Here is a 24,897-nt window from a genome sequence, read left to right as displayed (position 1 = left end):
TTTGGGAAGTGAGGACACAAATTGTTGAAGCTTTGTAGGTGGAATTCTTTCCCATCCTTGCTTGATGTACAGCTTCAGCTGTTCAACAGTCCGGGGTCTCCGTTGTCGTAGTTTACATTTCATAATGCACCACACATTTTCAATGGGAGACAGGTCTGGACTGCAGGCAGGCCAGTCTAGTACCGGCACTCTTTTACTACGAAGCCACGCTGTTGTAACACAGGATGTGGTTTGGCATTGTCTTGCTGAAATAAGCAGGGACGTCCATGAAAATGGGGAAGTTAACCATGCCATTGACACTAACACAGCCCCATACCATCACAGATGCTGGCTTTTGAACTTTGCGTCCATAACAGTCCAGATGGTTCTTTTCCTCTTTGGCCCGGAGGACACGACGTCCACAATTTCCCAAAACAATTTTAAATGTGGACTCGTCGGACCACGGAACACTTTTCCACTTTTCATCAGTCCATCTTAGATGAGCCCAGAGAAGCCGGAGGCGTTTCTGGGTGTTGTTGATGAATAGCTTTTGCTTTGCATAGTAGAGTTTCAAGTTGCACTTACAGATGTAGCGCCGAACTGTATTTACTGACATTGGTTTTCTGAAGTGTTCCTGAGCCCATGTGGTGATATCCTTTATACATTGATGTCGGTTTTTAATGCAGTGCCGCCTGAGGGATCGAAGGTCACAGACATTCAGTGTTGGTTTTCGGCCTTGCCGCTTACATGCAGTGATTACTCCAGATTCTCTGAACCTTTTGATGATATTATGGACCGTAGCTGATGAAATCCCTAAATTCCTTGCAATTGTACATTGAGGAACATTCTCCTTAAACTGTTCGACTATTTTCTCACCCACTTGTTCACAAAGAGGTGAACCTCGCCCCATCTTAGATTGTGAATTACTGAGCAATTCAGGGAAGCTCCTTTTATGCCCAATCATGGCACCCACCTGTTCCCAATTAGCCTGTTCACCTGTGGGATGTTCCAAACAGGTGTTTGATGAGCATTCCTCAACTTCCTCAGTCTTGTTTGCCACCTGTCCCAGCTTCTTTGGAACATGTTGCAGCCATAAAAGTCTAAGTTAATGATTATTTGCTAAAAACAATGAAGTTGATCAGTTTGAACATTAAATATCTTGTCTTTATAGTGTATTCAATTAAATATAGGTTGAACATGATTTGCAAATCATCGTATTCTGTTGTTATTTATGTTTAACACAACATCCCAACTTCATTGGAATTCGGGTTGTGTGTATATATATATATATATATATATATATATACAGTTGTGATAGAGGGTTTGGCGCAGCTCCACAGTGAGTATCTAAGGCATGGGAAGGATTTTAGTATGGTGAATTGACACCAGGCGGCAGTAGTAGCTTTGATCAGAACTTTGTCATCACATTCAGAGGAAGACCATATCCAGTATGGACCCATGTGACGTGGTGGAGCGTCATAGGAGCCTGGTTGATAGAGAGAGACACGGTGATCCACAGTTAGAGTGCAAAACCATGGATAAATACAGTTTACTCTAAAACACAGTTTTGCTAACACCAAGGATGACGATGTACCCTGTACCATCGTCATCCTTTTCCCTAAAAAGATGAAAGAAAGGGATGACGCTACAGCAACGAACGCTGGGTAACGCTGATCACGTCGAGTTTTCAAAGGCCTGAGATCGCGATCAGATCACGGTCCACTGCCGACGGAGATTCGGATTCGAATTACAGGTTATCATCAGGAAGCAGCAGGGCGTTCTCTGTGAGCCCCCAGAAAGTCACAGAAGAGGTAAGAACTTGTTAACTTGAAAGCTAATGTCCATTGCCTGAGCGGTTACTATGGTTACCATTTTTATCATGCAACATGCACAAATAAGCATGACAGTTTGTCCTCCGATACTACACTTTTACAAATCATGCATCCTATTGACCAAACCGTGGAGCCTTGATAGCTAAATGAATTGGACTTTTTTTTTGTCACTCTTTTATTTACAGACAGTAGTGCACAAAAATATAATTTTCAGTCAATGTGATTTGTGTAATGTAGATTTTTTTTAACTTTCCTCTTCACACTGTAGCAACAACATATATATATTCTGGTAATTGTACACATATTTCTATAAATTGTAGTTGGTGCAGCAGATGCACTCCCACACCTGTTGGCGAGAAAGGTGAAAAAAGTATTTTTCTCCACTTCACGCTGCAGCAATAATAGGTTTCATTTTTATGCTAATTATTTGTTTTTTATCATTTACAGGCCGTGCATCAAGCTGTGGTGACGCTGTTCATGGCCGGTCGTCTGCTGACTGGGAATCCACAAAAGTCCCACAAGCACACACCCACATATGCACACACATGCGGACGCACACACACAGCTGTACATATTTCAAAGTGCATGCATCATCTATTTGAAAATAACCTTGTTGATGTTGTGATATAGTAGGAAAATATATATCCATCCATTTTCTGAGCTGCTTCTCCTCACAAGGGTCGCGGCAGTGGTGGAGCCTATCCCAGCTATCATCGGGCAGGAGGCAGGGTATGCCCTGCACTGGTTGCCAGCCAATCGCAGGGCACACATAAACAAACAACCATTCGCACTCACATTCACGCCTAGAGGCAATTTAGAAACTTCAATTAACCTACCATGCATGTTTTGGCGATGTGGGAGTAAACCGGAGTGCCCGGAAAAACCCCACGCAGGGACGGGGAGAACATGCAAACTCCAGACAGGGCCAGGGATTGAACCCCGTTCCTCAGAACTGTGTGGCGGACGCTCTAACCAGTCACCACTGTGCCGCCAGTAGGAAAACATTGTTTAGATATTTGAGCTATCATAAAAGCAAATTTGCATCAAAGTGAAAGTTCTGCTTGAAATGCACCGCTTCACAAAAAGCTCATTTTCTTCTTTTTTTTTTTTTTGGAAATGGTAATTTTCAAGAAACCTACCTATGTTCAACTGCTGTTTACTAAAGAATGGTAAAAGGTAGGAATGTACTGTTTTTCCTGATGATAGAAGAGGGTTAAAGCTTTCTTTTGTTGGGTTCCATGTTCCTATAGCTATAGAACCCAATCTTCTGTAGGCCTTCAAAAATCAGTCAAAATTGTAAAAAATGGCTGGCACCCGGCTCTTTCTTTCTGAAAAACGGCTGTCATTAAATGAGTTAATATTATACGCATCACGTAAAAAAATTGCCAGTGGAGTATAAAAAGAAAATCTTACTCCCCTGGCAAACTTTTGGTCGACTTTTTAAGGTAATGAGCTTGAAACAAGTGAAAATTGTATAAAAACAACGTGATGAGTCTTATTTTTTTGCAGTGTGGGTGTTTATTGTCAGTTTGTTTGTTTTTTTAAACGCTGGCATGATCAGGTCGCTTTCATTGCCATAACTGTCATGAACGGAACAGAGGATAGGACCCAAAAATGCACGACTCCAAAACAAATAGACAGTTTCCAAAAAGAGAGGTTTAATAGACGGGCATAGGTCGCTACACAGGCAGGCAATCCAAGAGAGGCAACGGTATCCAAAAACATGAGGCAGAGGGGACTCCCGGGCTGGCTTGAGTAGGCTGACGTGAAAAGTAGGGTGGACCCGCATAGACCTTGGGAGCCTCAGCTTCACGGTGACAGGGTTGATGATTTTTGTGATGGGGAAGGGCCCAACGAACCTGGGAGCGAGCTTCTTGGACTCCACCCGGAGTGGAATATGTTTGCTCGAGAGCAAAACTCGCTGACCCACTTTGTAGTTCGGGGCCGGTGTCCTCCGACGGTCAGCAGCGGCTTTGTAGGACCGTCCCTGGCGCAGCAGCATCTGGCGGGCTCGCTCCCAGGTCCTCCTGCAGCGTCTCACCAAGGTTAATGCCGCTGGAACTGTGGATTCTGGGGCTATGGCAGGAAACAGAGATGGTTGGTAACCATGCACAACGTGAAAAGGTGATAGACCAGTGGATGCAGAGGGGAGGGAATTGTGGGAGAATTCGACCCAAACCAGTTTCTGAGACCAGGATCGCGGCTCCTGTGAAGCGAGACATCGGAGCCCCGTCTCCAGGTCCTGGTTCAGCCTCTCGGTTTGGCCAAAAATGCACGACTCCAAAACAAATAGACAGTTTCCAAAAAGAGAGGTTTAATAGACGGGCATAGGTCGGTACACAGGCAGGCAATCCAAGAGAGGCAACGGTATCCAAAAACATGAGGCAAAGAGGCAAGGTCCATAATCGGAACAGGGTCAAGTCTTACTGTGAATCTATGACGTGGAAACAAGGAATGCTGGAACGCGACGACAAGGTACAACAAACTGGCAACGAGAGGGAATGAGACACGAGGTTATATACAAGGGGTAATTAGGGTGAACGAGGCACAGGTGGTGAAGATGCTCACAGGAGCAGGTGTGTGTGAAACAGGGGGGAAGACAAAACCCGGAACACACACACACACACACACACACGACAATAACTACATGTGCTAAATCCAGTTCAGTGGTAGTTTACAACAGGACACCTTATGAAACCCTGTTTGCAAATGTCTGTATATGTTATTTTTTTAAAAGTCAGCCAGCTACAGGTGAGAAACTGTAAAAAAGAAAAAAAAATACATGATCGTATGATAATGAGTTTGTCTTGGTTTATTTTTTGTGTAGTTTTTATACTGTATATACTAAATTTCCAACAGTTTTGTCTTTTACTCAAATCAAAAGGTGACCTTATAAAGAACTTATTACTTTATTATAGAGCTAAAGATTAGCCAAAACGTTTTTAATATTCCTTTCCTGTTAGATAAAATCCTCATATTGTATTCCTGCTGTTACAAAAGGTCAGTGCTTTTCTGACAATAAACCAGACTTTAATAATGTATTGAATAAATAGATGAATAGGTATAATAATAATAATAATAATCCATCCATCCATTTTCTGAGCCGCTTCTCCTCACTAGGGTCGAGGAATAATAATAATAATAATAATAATAATAATAATTATTATTATTATTATTATTATTATTATTATTATTATTATTATTATTAATCAATGCTGAGGCTAGCCCCATTTTGGGTGGTCCACCAAATGGTCTTTTTCAAGGGCCAAAAATGTTCGATCAAATTTCAGAAGGGGACATTCCAAAATTATGTCACGGGCTCAGCCCACCTAAAGTACTCGACCTAGACTCACCCCTGGTCCAGGGTATACCATTTTGCTGTAGTTTTACTACTACGTAATGAGGTTATGGGTCATTTTTATATAATTTGATCAATAATGGTCCATCCATCCATTTTCTGTTGTAAAAAAAACCCACCAAAATTCAGCAATTTTTTTATGCCGCCTTCGTTTTATGTCTAAATGTTTCCCAAAATGAAACAGCCACACTTTAAGTTCTATTTTCCAAAAGTTATTGATGATTAAAATTCGTAGTAAAGGCAATCCTTATTGACAGAGCAGATGAAATACATTTCTTGCATAATGATACAGGCAAAAGTGCGTAATGGTAGATACAAACAGCTGAAAAAAAAATACAAATCTTGTCATTTGCACAATTTATATGAGGTGTCCTTCAAACTGGGGATACAAGTGCGTAAATGATCCTAACTACTCATTAAGCCCATTACACTCTTTATACCATTGTAATAACAGTAAGGCATGCTACAGTTAAGACACTTTCATACATATTCATTCATGTCAGAAATAACATTTATTTTGCTGTCTGATATTGTGTGAATGCAAAATGGCTGCCTCATCCTGGCACTTCAGTTGATCAAACGTCGCTGTGGTAACGTTGTTGGATTGGCGCAACGGGTGCCCAATGCAGAAGTCGAAAATGGAGTCTAAAAATAGACGCGCATACGCAAGAATGGATAAATAAAAGTAGCGAACGGCATGTCGATCATTGTAATATAGTAAAAGTATCGATCCTTCTTCACATAAATACTAAAGTAGAAGTAAAACGTACAGTGCATTTAAAGTACTCTGACGAGTACAGTTTATTGAAAATATTACTTGAGGAAATGTAACGTAGTAAATGTAACGCGTTACTATCCACTTCTGCCCACTTGTGAGAGCACACGTGTTTGTTATGTTGACAGCGCTGGCTCGGGAGCAGAGAGGTAGGTGGACATCTTGGCTAGTGATGTAGCTCAAGAAATTCGAATGCCCTGATTTCAGGTCTTTTGGCAGAAAAATGTCTGGAACTCAGGAATGGGTGGGAGATTGTAATTCATATTTCACATGTTTACTGAGGCACCATAGAGCCAATATTATATATATTGATATATATATATATATATATATATATATATATATATATATATATATATATATATATATTTACTTTTGCTATTATTTTCTTCTAGAGACAATCATGACCTTGTGATAGATCAAATACTCATATCAGTAACAATTAATTTTCAAAAGGAAATTCAGTGGGCCATGTCTTCCCATGCACTTACAGTATGTGATGTGGTTATGGTCTTCCACGTGGTCTGGGAATTAAACCTGTACTTTCTTTTGTCCTTTGGCAGATGAGACATTCCCATGCACTTACAGTATGTGATGCGGTTATGGTCTTCCACGTGCTCTGGGAATTAAACCTGTACTTTCTTTTGTCCTTTGGCAGATGAGACAGTCAGATGCAGAGATAGATAGACACTTCTTGCCGGCACCACATTGAGCACCCAGTGTGATCCTGTGTCTAAACAGTTCATGCTGTGTACGCCCACAGGAACTTAGAACAGGCCTGCTGCTCCATGTCCGCAGGATATAGACTGCCTTTTGGTCCATCCAACTTCCGCCATTTACAACAGTGACTAAAGATCCTCATAAAAAGCTGCTGTGCATGCTCTATAGTTTATTACTTCCACTATCACCACATTCATCATTGTAAAAGAAGTCTGCCTAACTCAATTTATCACTTTGGACATCATTCATTATTCACACAAGCGACTGAATAAAGCACTCAGCCAAGTTAAGGTGATTCTTATAGTTGCAGTATTTTTTTCTTTAAGCCAGTGTTAAAACCTGCATATGGGCAGTGTTACGAACAAACAGTTGGTAGCTATGAAACTATGGGTAACACCAGTAGCATAAAAAATATTTCTAAAATTTATCAGACGTTACTAGAACAAAAGTCATGATTTTTCCTGTAAATCTTGTAAATCTTCTCTATCTTTCCACACAGCATCGCAGTGGCGCTTGCGAAGATGTATTGATTGGTGGGGGGTGGGGGTAGGGCTGTGCTGACTTTTTCCCCGTTGTCAAACGTTTGTCAGCAGAGAATGGGGGTGGGTGTGTGTGGATTATATCCGAGTTGGAAATCACTGTCAGCATTCACGCTAAGAATTATTTATTTTTTTTGTCCTATTCGTCTGTTAGGTCAAGCAGAAAGGAGGATATGTATCCCTTTTTTGCCGGAACAGTTTTACTCTGTCACAGTGGAGTTTTTAAGCTGCTGCTGTGGTTTCTTAGTATTATAATGGATATTTATTGAGAATCGGTGTTGATCAGTCGTACAGAACAAGATTTCTAGAGGGGAGTGAGAAAAGAAGACAACAAAAGACAAAGCACTAACTGTAAACAAGATGAGGAAAGTAAATCATTACATATCAAGAACAATGACACATTAGATATGAGTGTTGTATGGGGCAGTAGTGCTAAACCCTGTGAGGGAAGGACAGGACAAGATAGAACAGGACAAGGACAGGAGAAGAAGCATGCAGGACAACTGAAGTGAGTGGCTATGTAAATTATAAACATCGATAGGACCAGAGTGTGAGTGAGGGGATACCCAAGCAATTCGCATATTCGTGAGTTATTTGTCGCAATAAGTGAGTGGCCCCACACCCAGCGAAACAGTCCCTGGGGTGTGTGCCTGCGGACACATGCACATGAATTGACACCATTTTGCATGCACAACGAAGAAGTGTCCTGTAATTGCTGTGGCTGCACCGTGGCGGGTGAGGACCCCACCCAATCAATCAAGAGGCGAGATCAGGCCCAGGAGTCCACCTGAGAGCAGCCTGGCAGACAGGACACCCCCCCCCCCCCCCCCGAGGTGCCCCAAAAACCGCCCACCAGGAGGAGGCCGCAGGGACCCAATTCTACCCCATGCCCCCCAGCCAGCCACTCTCCACCACCCCTCCACCCACCCCCAGGAGAGCAAGACCCCCCAAATTGCAGGGCCCACAATCCAGCCAGTCCCTGCCCAGCCCAAGGCCAAAACGAACGGGCCTTGTTTGATGGAAAGGAGGGCGGATAGGGTCGCCCGACAAGGAAATGATAAGCAGGTGGGAACCCAGGGAGCAGCCCCAGGGCATGAGAGGGGAGCTCCAATGCCAAGCAGCCATCCAGCTCGGAGGCCCCGGCCTCAGGAGCACCACCATGGGGTAAGTGAAAACCCATCACACCGCTGTTACTACAGTGGGTACAGAAAGTTTTCAGACCCCCTTAAATTATTCACTCTTTGTTATATTGCAGCCATTTGTTAAAATAATTGAAGTTCATTTCCCCCCCTCATTAATGTACACACAGCACCCCATATTGACAGAAAAAAAATGTAATTGTTGAAATTTTTGCTGATTTATCAAAAAAGAAAAACTCAAATATCACACATTCAGACCATTTGCTGTGACACCCATATATTTAACTCGGTTGCTGTCCATTTCTGATCATCCTTAAAATGGTTCTACACCTTCATTGGAATCCAGCTGTGTTTGATTATACTGATTCATGATACACATGAACGCCCGCATGGAGTTTGCTAAAAAAAACAAACACCCGAAGGACTCCAAGATGGTGAGAAATAAGATTCTTTGGTCTGATGAGACCAAGATAGAACGTTTGGCCTTAATTCTAAGCGGTATGTGTGGAGAAAACCAGGCACTGCTCACCACCTGTCCAATACAGTCCCAACAGTGGAGGTGTTTTTCAGCTGCAGGGACAGGGAGACTGGTTGCAATTGAAGAAAAGATGAATGCGGCCAAGTCCAGGGATATCCTGGAGGTAAACCTTCTCCAGAGTGCTCAGAACCTCAGACTGGGCCAAAGGTTCCCCTTCAAAAAATGACCCTAAGCACACAGCTAAAATATGGGGGGATGGGGGGGCAGGGCTGCCAGGCACTGCTGCCTAACAGCCTAACCCCCTCCACAGGGGTAGAATATTCCTTTCCCCAAACTTATCAAAAGTCATGTAAACTGTCAGTTGGAATGTTGTCATTTTTTTTCTGCGCATGCTCTGTGTTGACATAAAAATGCAGTGACAGCAGTGCATTTGGGACCTTGGTCTTGAGTGGGGTCTTAGTGCCTGTCTAATCCTGTGAACATTGGCACTTATTTCCTCATTCAACGACTACATATTATGCAGTGTAATTTTTGCATGTAACGAAAGTGTTTTTTTTTTTTACAATAATGAGTGAAAATCATGCTGTGAAACATTTTAATAGGCTTGTTTTTTTAAACCAAAATTGATCATTGAAATGCCTCCTTGAGGAGAGAAGACAGCCATGTCATCCCACGAGGAAAGTGCTTGCAGATTCATTTCCACATATACTGTATAAACGGGGTTTGTCAGCTCAATTTTGTATTCACTGCCTCACAAATGACTTTTGGCACAAACCTCTCGGGTGGGCGGGCTTTATGAGGAATGTGTCCTTATTGGCTGATTCGTTTTGAGGACAGCCAATGCCCCCGGAAGTGATGTTTTTCCGTATCACTGAACAAAGCTAGCGACAAGGTTGCAGGATTAAATTTTCAATCATCAGAATGATGCTGACCTGAGAATTACATTACTGAATAAAATCAAATACCTATAGCCGTTATGACGTAAAGACGGAATTAGCATAAAAGAGAAGCACAAATCCTAAATAACTTGTGGGATTTCCTGGAAAAAGATATATATTCTAAGGGTTTATGTCAATATTATGTTTGTATTTATATCAAATGTGTTTTCCCTATGAAATAATGTAGTATTTCCGCGAAAGAACTGTATGGTAGCTAACGTTTTGGCAAGTTACATTATAGCTAATGTTTATTAGTTGTTGATAAACTGTGGCCGTGCTTCTAACATGTTACTGCTATAATGTTTTAACATCAATACGTCCTAATACGGAATTGACAACATATATGATAGATACTTAAACTTCATTGAGTTGGCCGAAAATTGGATCCTGCAACCTTGTCGCTAGCTTTGTTCAGTGACACGGAAAGACATCACTTCCAGATAGCTTTCGCTGAAAACGGATGAGCCAAACAGGACACATTCCTCATAAAGCCCGCCCACCCAAAAGGTTTGTGCCAAAAGTCAGAAGCAAAAAGTCAGGCAGCAGAAGCGCGGAAGCAGAATCACGAGCAAACCCAAAAATCATCATCAAAAGCAAACAATATTTTAATTGCAATTAATATTTACTTTTAAGATAAATTTAATTTTTTTTGCTTAAGTTAGTTGATACCTCTCAAGGTTTATTTTTTTGTTTGCAATTCAATAACAACATTTTTTGATTGTCTTATTTTTTTCTTTTACAATTTAGGAAGTTTTGTTTGAATCTATGGCGCAAATCTGATTCCATAGGATTTATGCCATTGAAGGCCCTGGTCACATTCCATTGCTAATGTTACAAAAAATAAATAAATAAATAAATAAATAAATCTGACTGGACAAAATAAATAAATAAACAACCACCACACCTGCACACATGCACACACACACACACACACGCACACACACTGGAAACTGGGCAGCCAAAACACACGGCATCAAATTAGAATAGAAGACTGTATATACAGTTACATGTAAGTTGTAAATGTAGGTCAGTGCCTCTGACAGTTTTTAGACCACCATTGTTTTTTAACTACTTGTACCTTGTTTTTTTTTCAAACTGTTGCTTTAATAAAAATTTTAAAACAGCTAAGCAGATGACTGACCTCCATCTTGACAAATGCCTTGATGTTTACATACATAGTCTGTAAAATGGCTGTTCTGATTAAATGTAGTGCACATACAAACACCAGATCTGAATAGATCTTGTCACATGTAAACAGTTGACCTGTGATCTTCAATCGGAATGATTTCAGTCCAAATGAACTTCTTTTTCCAGAAGGAAAAAAAATCTTCAGTTAAACCCGGCAAAAGATCCCTCTGCATTTCAAGCTTCACGTCTTTGTGTTTTACTTTGTTTGAATGTACACTGTATGAGTATATTTTAGCTTATTTCTTTCTCTCACCACCATTTCCATAAACTCATCATCCTTCATTACCTTATCACAGATTGTTAGTTCTTTCCCCCTCTTACTCTTCTTACTCTTTCATTCTTTTCAATCTGATATCCCACCATGAATATATAATCCAAAAAGTCTAATCAACACATCCGCTCACTGTGGCAACAAAATTGGGGTGGCTTGCTTTGGTTTTAAACAATGCATTAACTATGCATTGAGTTTTCTTGCATTCTGATTGTTGTTTATGTATGGAGTGAGCATAATAAAGATGAAATCATTTTTGTATAGCATCTGAAAAGCTGCATTAGTCATCAGAGCATGTGAGCCAAACAAAAAGCAAGATTATGATAAAATCTTCTACGACAACACAGAAGTTCCCCATATAATAACTTGCCACAATTCAACAAAGCCACTGAGTTGGACGCACCACACTTCTTTGTGATGAGATCCTCAAGTGCAGAACGTGATCAGAGTGAATATTATTCTTCTTGGAATGAAAAAGGCATCTTTTTTTTATTCCAAGTTCTCTCTGGCTTTTAATAGCTGAGCAAGGGGTATGTTTTCCAGTGGTATCAAGGCAAAAACAGAAAACTGTGCATGCTTCCAGTTACAGGCTCTTTTGAGCTCAACCTCAATCCATTCCAGGAGGCAGTTTTATTTTTATTTAGCGTAGTTTATCAGTTGAACCTATACCCTGTAGGCACAGAAAATTTATTTCCTTTATGAATATGGAAGACTATTCAAGTGACGTTTGGCTAAAGGTGTTTGTATACAGTAAATAGAAATAGATACCACAGCAGAAATGTTGATTGCAGTCTACAGTTTTGTTCTTTTATTGTGGGATAGTGCTCCAAAACTAATTGAATTCCTCCTCTGTTTACTTGTATTTGGATTGATAGACTTGGTCTAAACGAGTTGTTCTCAAACCTTTGACACTATGTACCACCTGAAAAAAATTACTGAGTAGTCCAAGTACCACCATCGTGACCAACATTAAGTCACTGTAACCTTATGCACGGTTTGAGCTTTAACACTGCCCCTACATATATTGCATGACATCCAGGCACTTGCACAGACATTTTTGGAGGCAGGTGCTCAAGCCCAGAGATGGGGGGGACTCCAGTCAAATGACTTGACTCGGGTCGACTCGAGTTGCCAGTTTTATGACTTGCCAAATACAGTACTTCAGAAAGACTTGAGTTGACTTTGACTTGAACTACATGACTTGACAAGTCATCTCGTTTGGAGTTGGAAATCTGTGTTTTAATTGAGACAGTGTGCCTTTTTCTTTTTTTTTAAAGTAAGAATTTTTTTTTGGGGGGGGCGGGGCATTAGCACCAGCCTACCAACACAGTCTGTGTTATTGCGCACTTGACAGTGTGACGTAGCCAACTGCATGAACAACGATGGAAGGAGCTCCAAGGATAATACAATTTGGATTCAACGATTATGTCGAAGTCTGCAAAAAGAGGATGGCACCGTGAATGGCTTGCAACTTGCGCATTAAAGACACAACAACAACGACGTTGAACTTTATCCGTCACTACAAAACTCACAAAGACAGCTCATTTAACAGTTTAGCTAGCTGGTCAAACACTGAATTTCATCGACTGGTTTGGGATGATTAAAAATAAAAATGCTGTGATTGTGAAAGTTTTTAGTGCATCTAAGTAACGTAACTAGGGGTGGGACGCTTTATGTCGGTTCCTTTCTTTTCAGTTCATAGGCACGCACGTCTCTCTTTTTTGCTCTCTCTCTCTCATGCACTCTAGAGCAAAAAGTAGGCCTTCAAATATACAGGTAATGCCAACCACTGAATGCAGAAGTGAAGTGCGTTGCTTGTGTTCCATCCATCCATTTTCTGAGCCACTTCTCCTCACTCGGGTCGCGGGCGTGCTGGAGCCCATCCCAGCTATCATCGGGCAGGAGGCGGGGTACACCCTGAACTGGTCGCCAGCCAACCGCAGAGCACATACAAACAAACAACCATTTGCACTCACATTCACACCTACAGGCAATTTAGAGTCTCCAATTCATGCATATTTTTGGGATGAGGGAGGAAACCGGAGTGCCCGGAGAAAACCCACGCAGGCACAGGGAGAACATGCAAACTCCACACAGGTGGGGCCGGGGATTGAACCCCGGTCCTCAGAACTGTGAGGCTGACGCTCTAACCAGTCGGCCACCGTGCCGCCGTTGCTCGTGTTGTGGAGATGAAAAAAAAGAAGCTGTGAGACGTTTGCGGACATGACGAAAGCGCTAAGAAGATTCCAGGTGCATTATAGGTCTGCTGTATTGGATCACACTGCATTGTGATCACAGAGACAAAAATGTCTGACAAAAAAGTGTGTTCCACAATTGCTAGTAGCGACGTGAATATAATTTTCCTCCTACTTAACGTGTTTATTGAAGTGTTACCATTAAAATGTCATCTGATGTGTCGACGCTGTGATAATGCTGTCTGCATTGTTTTTACCACAGCATATTGAACATAACCTTTAATCTTATGATAATAGTCAATTTTCCAGAGTCAGTGCTTCGAAATAAATTAACAAACCCGACTGAGTCATTTAATTCAAGTAGAGGACACAGGAGAAACAGAGATTTAGTTTCTTATTACTTTTTTTGGAAGGATGAGGACATTTTTATGTCATGTAATATTCCCTTAATTATGAATCCCTTTCATTCTGCTTTCGCCCATGAGGTACACATCTAATTATATTTGACCAGTAGAAAACAGTCTTGGCTTTTGCTTAATGGTTCTCTTAAGAACCGTAGGAGTTACATGGCTGTCACCAAAAAGTACACAGCATAGTTTGTTTAGAAATAAAGTTGATTTAAATTGCATGACTTAGTTAATACAACGTTAGAACAATTCAGTGCAATAAGTAATCTCAGTTGTTGTTCATTTAACTTTAATAAGGTGTGAATTTTAGTGGGCGGCACGGTGGGCGACTGGTTAGGGCGTCTGCCTCACAGTTCTGAGGACAGGGCTTCAATCCCCGGCCCCGCCTGTGTGGAGTTTGTATGTTCTCCCCGTGCCTGCGTGGTTTTTCTCCGGGCACTCCAGTTTCCTCCCACATCCCAAAAACATGCATGGTCGGTTAATTGAAGACTCTAAATTGCCCGTAGGTGTGAATGTGAGTGCGAATGGTTTTTTGTTTATATGTGCCCTCCGATTGCCTGGCAACCAGTTCAGAGTGTATCCTGCCTCCTGCCCATTGATAGCTGGGATAGGCTCCAGCGCTCCCGCGACCTTTGTGAGGATAAGCGGCTCAGATAAGGGATGGATGGATGAATTTTAGTGCTATAATTTATGGGGGGAAAAATGTTACATCATTTTTATTACCTCTCCAATATATGTTGTGACTGGAGCAAGATTATATGACAAGACTTGCGACTTGCTTAAACCAAGTAATGACTTAATTCGACAAGCTTGAAATTTAGTGGCGACTTGACTTGGTTGACTTTTTTCCCGCAGTGACTTGCTTGAGACTTGAAGGTTATGACTTGAAACTTGCTTGTGACTTGTGACATATGTGACTTACTGCCACCTCTGCTCAAGCCCAAAAAAGGACACCCATTGAAAAAAATATTCTTACAATTAAGAAAAAACAATAATATATATTTAGATTTACTTTGTCTCATGTTTTTTCTAGTTTTCTGGTCACATGAATTTATTGTGTGCTTGTTTGGTTTATTGTCTCCTCCTGTTCTCGTGACCTTGTGTCAACCTTTCAGCTGCTTTCCAGCCATTTGTGACTTATCCAGATGTTCCTCATTTTCCTGTCAGTTTGCTGTACATGTATTTAGTTCCCTGGTTTCTTTCAGTCCTTGTTGGTTCGTTGTCTTTTGTCGTATGTCGTCACGTAATGTCTCCTTAGTCCAGTCCTGTTTTAGTAATGGTTAGTTTGGACTTTTTTTATTTAGCCTTTTGCTTCCATGATCCTTGTTTGCCTTTTTTGTTTGTTAAATTAAAAATATTTTTTTGAGATTCATGCACTCCTGTTTTGTCTCTCTGCTTCCCTCTTACCTCAAAAACCATAACTTGACAAAAAGCACCAACCAATAATGGTCCCAGCGGGAAGCACAGGGCGTGGCCCGGGACGCCTCCAGTCTGCCTCCCATTGCCCTCAGCCAGCCGACCAAACCTACCCTCTCCAGTAAGCTCCATCATTCTTTCTTCTCTGTCCTTTTCATCAGTGTCTTCCCCTTGTCCTAGTTAGTCACTAACCCCGAACATTTGCCCTTCACCCATTTTTTTTTTTTTTTTAGATTCAGATTTTTCTGATTGTGAAAATGGGCTATTGGTTAACCTTTCTGATTCTGATTCCGAGACAGATTTAGATTTTTACGGTTCTTCCCTTAATCGTTTTTCTAGTCCTCGTCAATTTTTGTCAGGATTTTCCAATCCCTGCAAGCACAAGCTTTTTCATTCTGACCTTTACTTGGGCACCCGTTTAGCCATCTCGACGCAACCTCTGTGTGGTGACCAACGTAGGGGCCCAAGTAAAGGTTCATCTTCCTGTTGTTCTGCAACCATTTCCATGTTGAGAAATTTTGCACCCATGACCACGGAGTTTAAAACCTGCCCCAAAGTCACCTTGTTCCATTCCACATTCTTCACCTCGTCTTGTACCACCCATATTTCCTGGTTCACCTTCCCTACGTGCTGCACAATCTGTCTAGTTAAGTTTATTTGTATAGCCCTTAATCACAAAAGAGTCTCAAAGGGCTTCACAAGCACACAGTTGGCAATGATTGATGACATACCCTAGTCTAAGCCCCACAATTGGGCAAGGGAAAAACTCAAAACCTCATTTGGGGAAAAAATAAACCTTGTGAAGGGACTGGAGATGGATGATCAGACTGCAATGCATGTCGAGTAGACAACATTTATCACATAGTCTGGTGCTGTACAATGTTCAATACCAGTGGCGGCTAATCAATAAGGCGCTAGGGGCGCCGCCCTACCGGTCAGCTGAGTCACTGCCTCGAATAAGAAAAAAGTTTAGTAATTAAAATTAAATATTATAATACAAATATTAAAAATGATATGTTTATGTAGTTTTAGTTGAGCAGGATAAATTGTATACAGTTAATGAAGAGTAAAAAGGATGTGTTTATTGTTTTAGTATGCATTGATTGGTAGCGCCTACCCGAGTGAAGGAGCTGGAAAAGGTGATGACCAGGATGTGGAAGTTCCAAGAGGATTTTGCATGATCTTGTCTTAGTTCTGACAGCGTGCAAGTCCTCATGGGTGAGTAGGGGGGTACCAACGATTTTTCCGGCAGTCCTGATCGTCCGTTGCAGTCGGAGTTTGTCCTTTTTTTGTAGCAGCACCTAATCAGACTGTGATGGATGAACACAGGATTGATTTGATGACTGCTCTGTAGAACTGCCTCAACAGCTCCTGTGGCCGGCGGTGCTTTTTCAGCATCCGCAGGAAGTACATCCTCTGCTGGGCCTTTTCGAGGATGGAGTTGATGTTGGTATCCCACTTCAGGTCCTGAGAGACTGTAATACCCAGGAAGTTGATGGTCTCGATGGTTGACACAGGGGCATTGGACAGCGTGAGCGGCAGCTGTGACAAAGGATGCTTCCTGAAGTCCACAATCTTCTCTACAGTCTTGAGCGTGTTCAGCTCCAGGTTGTGTCGGATGCACCAAATCTGCTCCACTTACTGTCAATATACTGACTTGTCACCGTCTTTGATGAGGCTGATGACTGTGGTATCATCTGCAAACTTCAGGTGTTTGACAGCTGGGTGCGTTGAGGAGCAGTCGTTCGTGTAGAGAGAGAAAAGCAGCGGAGAGAGGGCACGTTCTTGGGGCTCCCTGGTGCTGATGGTGCGTGTGGATGAGGTAGTGTTCACCAGCTTTACCTGCTGTGTCCTGCCCGTCAGGAAGCTGTGAATCCACCGGCAGATGGCAGGTGAGATGCTGAGCTGGAGAAGCTTAGAGGAGAGGAGTTTGGGGGTGATGGTGTTGAACGCAAGGCTGAAGTCCACGAACAGGATCCTCGCATAAGTCCCCGCGGCGTTGAGTTGTTCTAGGATGAAGTGCAGACAACATGTTTGGACTGGGATGATGGTGGAATGTTTAAAACAGGATGGTACATCTCACAGTTCCAGAGAACTATTGAAGATCCGTGTGAAGACTGGAGCGAGCTGATCCGTGCAAACTTTGAGGCAGGATGGGGACACAAGGTCTGGGCCCGCCGCTTTGTTGATCTTTTTTTGTTTGAAGATAAGTTTCACGTCCTGTTCATGGATGGTCAACGCAGAAGGGGGAGTCAGAGGTGGGTCGGTGGTGCAGCTGAGTGAGTATGTGGTGTCAAAGTGTCCTTTTCAAATCTGCAGTAGAAGGTGTAGAAGTCATCAGCCAATCCTTTATTGTTCTCCGGTTGATGGGATGGTCGCTTGGAGTTGGTTAGCGATTGTAAATCTCGCCAGACTGACTTAGAGCCATTAGCGGTGAACTGTTTTTTCTGCTTTTCTGCATAATTTCTCTTTGCGATATTAATATCTTTTGTTAGCTGGTTTCTAGCGCGATTGTACAAGGCTCTGTCCCCTCTTTGGTAGGCGTCCTCTTTAGCCTGGTTGCTGAAGTTTGGCAGTGAACCACAGCTTGTTTTTATTGCACGTGCGAAATGTTGGTACACTTTGTTGGAACACACATATGCGCCTTAGATCACAGTGGCTGACTGGTTAGAGCGTCAGCCTCACAGTTCTGAGGACCCGGGTTCAATCCCCGGCCCCGCCTGTGTGGAGTTTGCATGTTCTCCCTGTGCCTACGTGGGTTTTCTCCGGGCACTCCGGTTTCCTCCCACATCCCAAAAACATGCATGAATTGGAGACTCTAAATTGCCCGTAGGTGTGACTGTGAGTGTGACTGGTTGTTTGTTTGTATGTGCCCTGCGATTGGCTGGCAACCAGTTCAGGGTGTACCCCGCCTCCTGCCCGGTGACTGCTGGGATAGGCTCCAGCACGCCCGCGACCCTAGTGAGGAGAAGCGGCTCAGAAAATGGATGGATGGGTGAAAGAAAGTCCGCAGTAGATTTTTAGTTAGTCTTCCCTGAGTAAGTAAGTCGTGTAATGTTTCCACAGACAAACGAAAATCACAAAAATATAGACAGTACTCGAGAGCTCGTTACCGAGGCGACCACTCGATTAGGCGCCATCTTTGTATTTAAGGTTAATTAAGGGACAGTGTCGGGTATATTTCACAAAACAGAATAGTTGAATACATTAAGATTAGTGTGTGTGTGTGTGTGTGTGTGTGTGTGTGTGCATGTGTACGTGTGTGTGTACATATGTATATATATAATAAAGCCTCCTAGAGAAAACTCCACCAGCCTCCACTGTTCATTACAATGACAAGATGCTGTACAATGTTCATTAAAATGGCATAAGAGTCCATTTAAAGGGGATATATTTGGTCAAAACAACTGTTTCTAGTATTTGGGAAGTAATGTCTCTAATATGAATTAAAATCGTCCATGTACTCCTGAGCTACAGACGTTTTTCTGCTGAGGAGGCCTGAAATCAGGTCATTCAAATTTTTCGAGCTTATCTACATCACTAGCCAAGAGCTCCGCCTACCTCTCTGATCCCGAGCCAGCGCTGTCAACATAACAAACACGTGTGCACTCACAAGTGGGTCTTCTACACGGAGGCAACCAATCAGGGGAAAGGGGCCAGTCTTAGCCAAATATGGGTGTTGGATCTATCTCACCCAACACCTATAAAAAATAGACACAAAGGAATGAAGACGCTGGTTTCTTTTGCTCATGAGGAGGACATTTGGGAGATTGTTCAATTTCATTCTCCTATCACGCTCAAAACAATCTCCCCCGTTGCTCCTGTATTTATTTGAAATAGGGAGGTATCTAAGTTACAAGACATAACATACTAAGTTACAAGACATAACATACTAAGGGGAGGGTTTCAAGGTGAAGACATGAGACCAACACCAGCCACGTGTCCTTGGTCAAGGCGCCCTTCTCTGACGATTCCCGCTGAGTCATCTTCCAGAAGGCGAGACATCTTCCTTTCCACCACGGTCAGCAAGCAAACATCAAAATCGTCCATAATACTAATGCAAGCTAAGCAAATAAATTATAACTTCTATAATTTATTTAACAATGGGAAAAACGGATACAAAACTGGGTCAAACAGAAGTAGCTGTCAGAGGGGAATTTTCCGGACACCAGTATGACAAAACCAAGGTGTTTTTTTTAAAATGAAATTGACAACTTTATACTAAGTCCATGTTAAAGAGTCACTCTATGGATGTCTAAATTGCCAAAATACGGGACCTTTAAGGAGAAAAGGTGCAGCAGGTACACGCCTTCGGGAAAATGGTTCTGCCTCAGGACCTGGACCGGTCGGTCGGAGCAGAATCCTCCATGGCAACAACCTCGGGAGAAGTAGTACACCTCCGATTTTGTCCCAGTTGGTCAGTGGAGAACCCAAACAGCAACAGCCGAGCAGGAGACGAGGGGGGAGGAGATAGGACAAGCAGCAGTAAAACAGGCCTACATGTACGTGAACAAAATGCCAGAGAGTAGAAGTCAGTCTTAAAAAGTCGGGATTTAAATATTAAACATCTAATATCCACGGGTAGGGCATTCCAGAGTACTTGAACCCGAATAGAAAATCAAAGTGGGGATAGAGCCCTGACTAATCACGCTAGAAACCAACTGACTAAAGAAAGTAACATCGCAAAGATAAATTATGCAGTAAAGCTAGAAACACAGTGCACCGCTAACGACTCTAAATCAGTCTGGCGTGGATTACAATCGCTAACCAATTACTAGCGACCAACCCCCCCAAGCTGAGAACAATAAAGGACAAGCTGACGACTTGAACACCTTCTACTGCAGATTTAAAAAGGACACTTTTACACTCCACACCCACAGCACCAACCACCATCACACCTCTGACTCCCCCTCGAAGAGGTATCTTCAAAAAACTAAAGATCAACAAAGCACCAGACCTTGTGCCCCCATCGTGCCTCAAAGTTTGTGCGGACGAGCTCGCTACAGTCTTCAACCAGATCTTCAACAGATCTCTGGAACTGTGCGAGGTACCATATTGTTTCAAATACTCCACCATCATCCCAATGCCCAAGAAACCTGCAATCTTGGGTCTGAATGACTACAAGACTGTTGCCCTGACATATGTGGTCATGAAGTCATTTGAATGACTTGTGCTGGACCATCTCAAGAGCGTCACAGGGCACATGCTGGACCCCCTGCAGTTTTCCTACCGAGCAAACAGGTCTGTGGACAATGCAGTCAACTTGGGACCCAATGGCGTGGAGACCTACGTGAGGATCCTGTTCGTGGACTTTAGCTCTGCGTTCAACACCAACATCCCCTAACTCCTCTCCTCCAAGCTAATGCAGCTCAGCATCTCACGTGCCATCTGCCAGTGGATTTACAGCTTCCTGATGGGCAGGACACAGCAGGTGAGGCTGGGGGAAACAACCTCAACCAAACACACCACCAGCACCGGGGCGCTCCAAGGATTTGTCATCTCTCTGTTGTTCTTCTCTCTGTACACGAACGACTACACCTCAACGCACCCAGCTGTCAAACTCCTGAAGTTTGAAGACAACACCACAGTCATTGGCCTCATTCGAGATGGTGACAATTATGTGTATCAACAGGAAGTGTAGTGGCTGGAGCTGTGGTGCGGCCGACACAACCTGGAGCTGAACATGCTCAAGACTGTAGAGATGATCGTGGACTTCAGGAGGCATCCTTCACCACAGCTGCCCCTAACGCTGGCGAAATGACGTGTCAACTGTCGAGACCTTCAAGTTCCTGGGAATTACAGTCTCTCAGGACCTGAAGTAAATGCTAAATGGTAGATGAAGTGCAGTCCACTTATATAGCTCTTTATCTACACCATCGCAGTGTCCAAAGCGCTTTACAAAGCCTCACATTCACCCACTCACACACACATTCATACACCAATGGGGGACTGCTGCCATGCAAGGCGCTGCCAAGAGCAAATTAGGGTTCAGTGTCTTGCCCAAGGACACTTCGACATGCGGACAGTCGTAGCTGGGATTTTTACCAGTGACTCTTCGGTCACTGAAAAACCAACTCTACCTACTAAGCCACAGTCGCCCAGTGGGAGTGGGAGACCAACATCAGAATCAGAATCATCTTTATTTGCCAAGTATGTCCAAAAAAAAAACACACAAGGAATTTGTCTCCAGTAGTAGGAGCCGCTCTAGTACGACAACAGACAGTCAATTTACAGAACACTTTGGAGACAGAAAGACATTGACAAAAAAAAACAGTCACTGAGCAGTAAAGGGTTGCTAGTTATCTGGTAATGCCGGTAAATTATTATTCTTTTTTTGACAATTGTGCAAAAAGATGCAGAGTCCTGTAGCACTTAGAGCAGTTCGAATGACTAATATTGCAATAGTCCGGTGCAATGACCATTGTGCAAAGGGCGCTGAGACTTCAAGGAGTGTATGCGGTTTAAAGTGACGAGGAGTGCGATAATCTGGGACAATGTTGGTTGTGCAAATGTTACAGATACTCCTCAATCAGTGTGCAAATGGAGCAGATGCTACTCTGGCATGAGTGGCCATCCTCAAAAAGGCCCAGCAGAGGATGTACTTCCTGCTGCTTCTGAGGAAGCACGGCCTGCCACAGGAGCTGTTGAGCCAGTTCTACACAGCAATCATAGAATCAGTCCTGTGTTCTTCCATCACAGACTGTTTTTTTTGCTGCTACAAAATAGGACAAACTCCGACTGCAACGGACAATCAAAACTGCAGAAAAATTGTCAGTACCCCCCTATCTACTCTTGAGGACTTGCACGCTACCAGAACTAAGACAAGAGCATGCAAAATCCTCTTGGACCCTCCACATCGTGGTCACCACCTTTTCCAGCTCCTTGCCTCAGGTAGGAGCTATCGAACAATGCAAACTAGAACTAACAGACATTCCAAAAGATTCTTCCCTTAGCCATTAACTTCTTAAAGAGTAAACTTACAGTGGGTACGGAAAGTATTCAGACCCCTTTAAATTTTTCACTCGTTATATTGCAGCCATTTGCTAAAATCATTTAAGTTCATTTGTTTCCCTCATGTAATATAATAATGTACACAGAGCACCCCATATTGACAGAAAAAATTGAATTGTTGAAATCTTTGCAGATTTATTAAAAACCAAAAACTGAAATATCACACAGTCGTAAGTATTCAGACCCTTTGTTGTGACACTCATGTTTAACTCGGGGTTTGTCCATTTCTTTTGATCATCCTTGAGATGGTTCTACACCTTCATTGGATTCCAGCTGTGTTTGATTATACTGATTGGACTTAATTAGGAAAGCCACACACCTGTCTATATAAGACCTTACAGCTCACAGCGCATGTCAGAGCAAATGAGAATCATGAGGTCAAAGGAACTGCCTGAATAGCTCAGAGGCAGAATTGTGGCAAGGCACAGATCTGGCCATGGTTACAAAAAACATTCTGCTCCACTTAAGGTTCCTAAGAGCACAGTGGCCTCCATAATCCTTAAATGGAGGACGTTTGGGACAGCCAGAACCCTTCCTAGAGCTGAGCAAACTGAACAATCGGGGGAAAAGAGCCTTGGTGAGAGGGGTAAAGAAGAACCCAAAGATCACTGTGGCTGAGCTCCAGAGATGCAATTGGGAGATGGGAGAAAGGTCTAGAAAGTCAACCATCACTGCAGCCCTCCACCAGTCGGGGCTTTATGGCAGATTGGCCCGACAGAAGCATCTCCTCACTGCAATACATGAAAGCCCGCATGGAGTTTGCTAAAAAGTGGTATGTGTGGAGGAAACCAGGCACTGCTCATTACCTGTCCAATACAGCCTCAACAGTGAAGTATGGTGGTGGCAGCATCATGCTGTGGGTGTTTTTCAGCTGCAGGGACAGGACGACTGGTTGCAATCGAAGGAAAGATGAATGTGGCCAAGTACAGGGATATCCTGGATGAAAACCTTCTCCAGAGTGCTCAGGACCTCAGACTGGGCCGAAGGTTCATCTTACAACAAGACAATGACCCTAAGCACACAACTAATATAACAAAGGAGTGGCTTCAGAACAACTCCGTGACTGTTCTCGAATGGCCCAGCCAGAGCCCTGACTTATACCTAATTGAGTATCTTTGGAGAGACCATGAAAATCGCTGTCCACTAATGTTCACCATCCAACCTCACAGAACTGGAGAGGATCTGCAAGGAGGAATGGCACAGGATCCCCAAATCCAGGTGTGGAAAAACTTTCATCTTCAACTTTCAAGTATAATTCCCAAAAAGAATGGCTGTATTAGCTCAAAAGGGGGCTTCTACTAAATACTGAGCAAAGGGTCTGAATACTTATGGCTGTGTGATATTTCAGTGTTTCATTTTTAATAAATCTGTAAAAAATTCAAAAATTCATTTTTTTTCTGTCAATATGGGGCGCTGTGTGTCCATTAATGAGGGAAATAAATTAACTTAAATAATTTTTGCAAATGGCTCCAAAGAGTGAAAAATTTAAGGGGGTCTGAATACTTTCTATACCCACTGTACAATTCCATTGTATCATGCTGCCAATTTTGTCTTGAGATTGTAGTCACATCTGTGTCGGGCCAATTATACATTATTCGTGCACTCACTGTAGTAGTCTCGCCACTCTGCACTACTTGCATATCTGTTGTTGACCAATACTGGCCACTCGTGTGCTTGAGAAGTATCTGCACCATTTGCACAATTGACATTGTTCCATATTATCACACTACTAGTCATTTAAACTGCATAATTTCTTGAAGCCTCTGCACCATTTGCACAATGGTCACTGCACCAGACTATTGTGCTATTTGTCCTTTAAAACTGCTCTAAATTGCTGGATGACTCGGCATCATTTGCACAATTGTCAAAAAAGAAAACAATTGGATCGGCATGACCACATTATTGGTAACCTCTTATTGCTCAGTGACTGTGTTTTTATGTTTTGATGTCTCAAAGGTATTCACTGTCAATTGACTGTCTGTTGTCGTATAGCTCCAACTACCGGAGACAAATTCCTTGTGTTTTTTACCTACTTGCAAATAAAGATGATTTTGATTCAGAGGATTCTGATGAACCATGCGCATCATGAACAGCAATACTGACTAGTGCTATAGGCGACACAAAATGGCCCTCGGGACCACGCCATAGGTGCTTCTGTGGGCAGTCTTGGGTTGTTTTGTAGGCACCTCATTTAAGCCTCACTGTGCTCGTGAATGCCAGATTTGTGCTGGGCGTCAATCAGTGACAAAGTAGTGAGAGGCTCACAATCCTCCGGCACTAGTTGAGGAGCAATAGTCTCCCTGGAGGCGGCACATTTGGCGGCCTCATCAGGACGGTTGTTGCCACGAGCATCAAAAGAGTCAGTTTTCTGATGTGCTGGGCATTTATTGATGGCCAAAGCTGAGGGCAACTTGATAGCATCAAGTAATGAGACTTCCCCATGTACTGCTGGGGTGCCATCTGCCCTCTTAAAACCTTTTTGTTGCCAAATTTTAGCATTGAAGTCGGTGTAGAAATTCAACTTCATGCCAGCAGCCAGCCGACAGGACACAGTCAAGGCTATTATGTCACCGAGCTGTGCTGAAAAAGGCTGAGGAATCTTTTCTGCTTGTACCTCAGCGAAAGAAGCATCATCTTTAAACTGAACCACA

The sequence above is a fragment of the Phyllopteryx taeniolatus genome, chromosome 10, assembly GCF_024500385.1.
Source record: "Phyllopteryx taeniolatus isolate TA_2022b chromosome 10, UOR_Ptae_1.2, whole genome shotgun sequence".
NCBI classification, from domain to species: Eukaryota; Metazoa; Chordata; class Actinopteri; order Syngnathiformes; family Syngnathidae; genus Phyllopteryx; species Phyllopteryx taeniolatus.
This window is presented reverse-complemented; position numbering follows the sequence as displayed.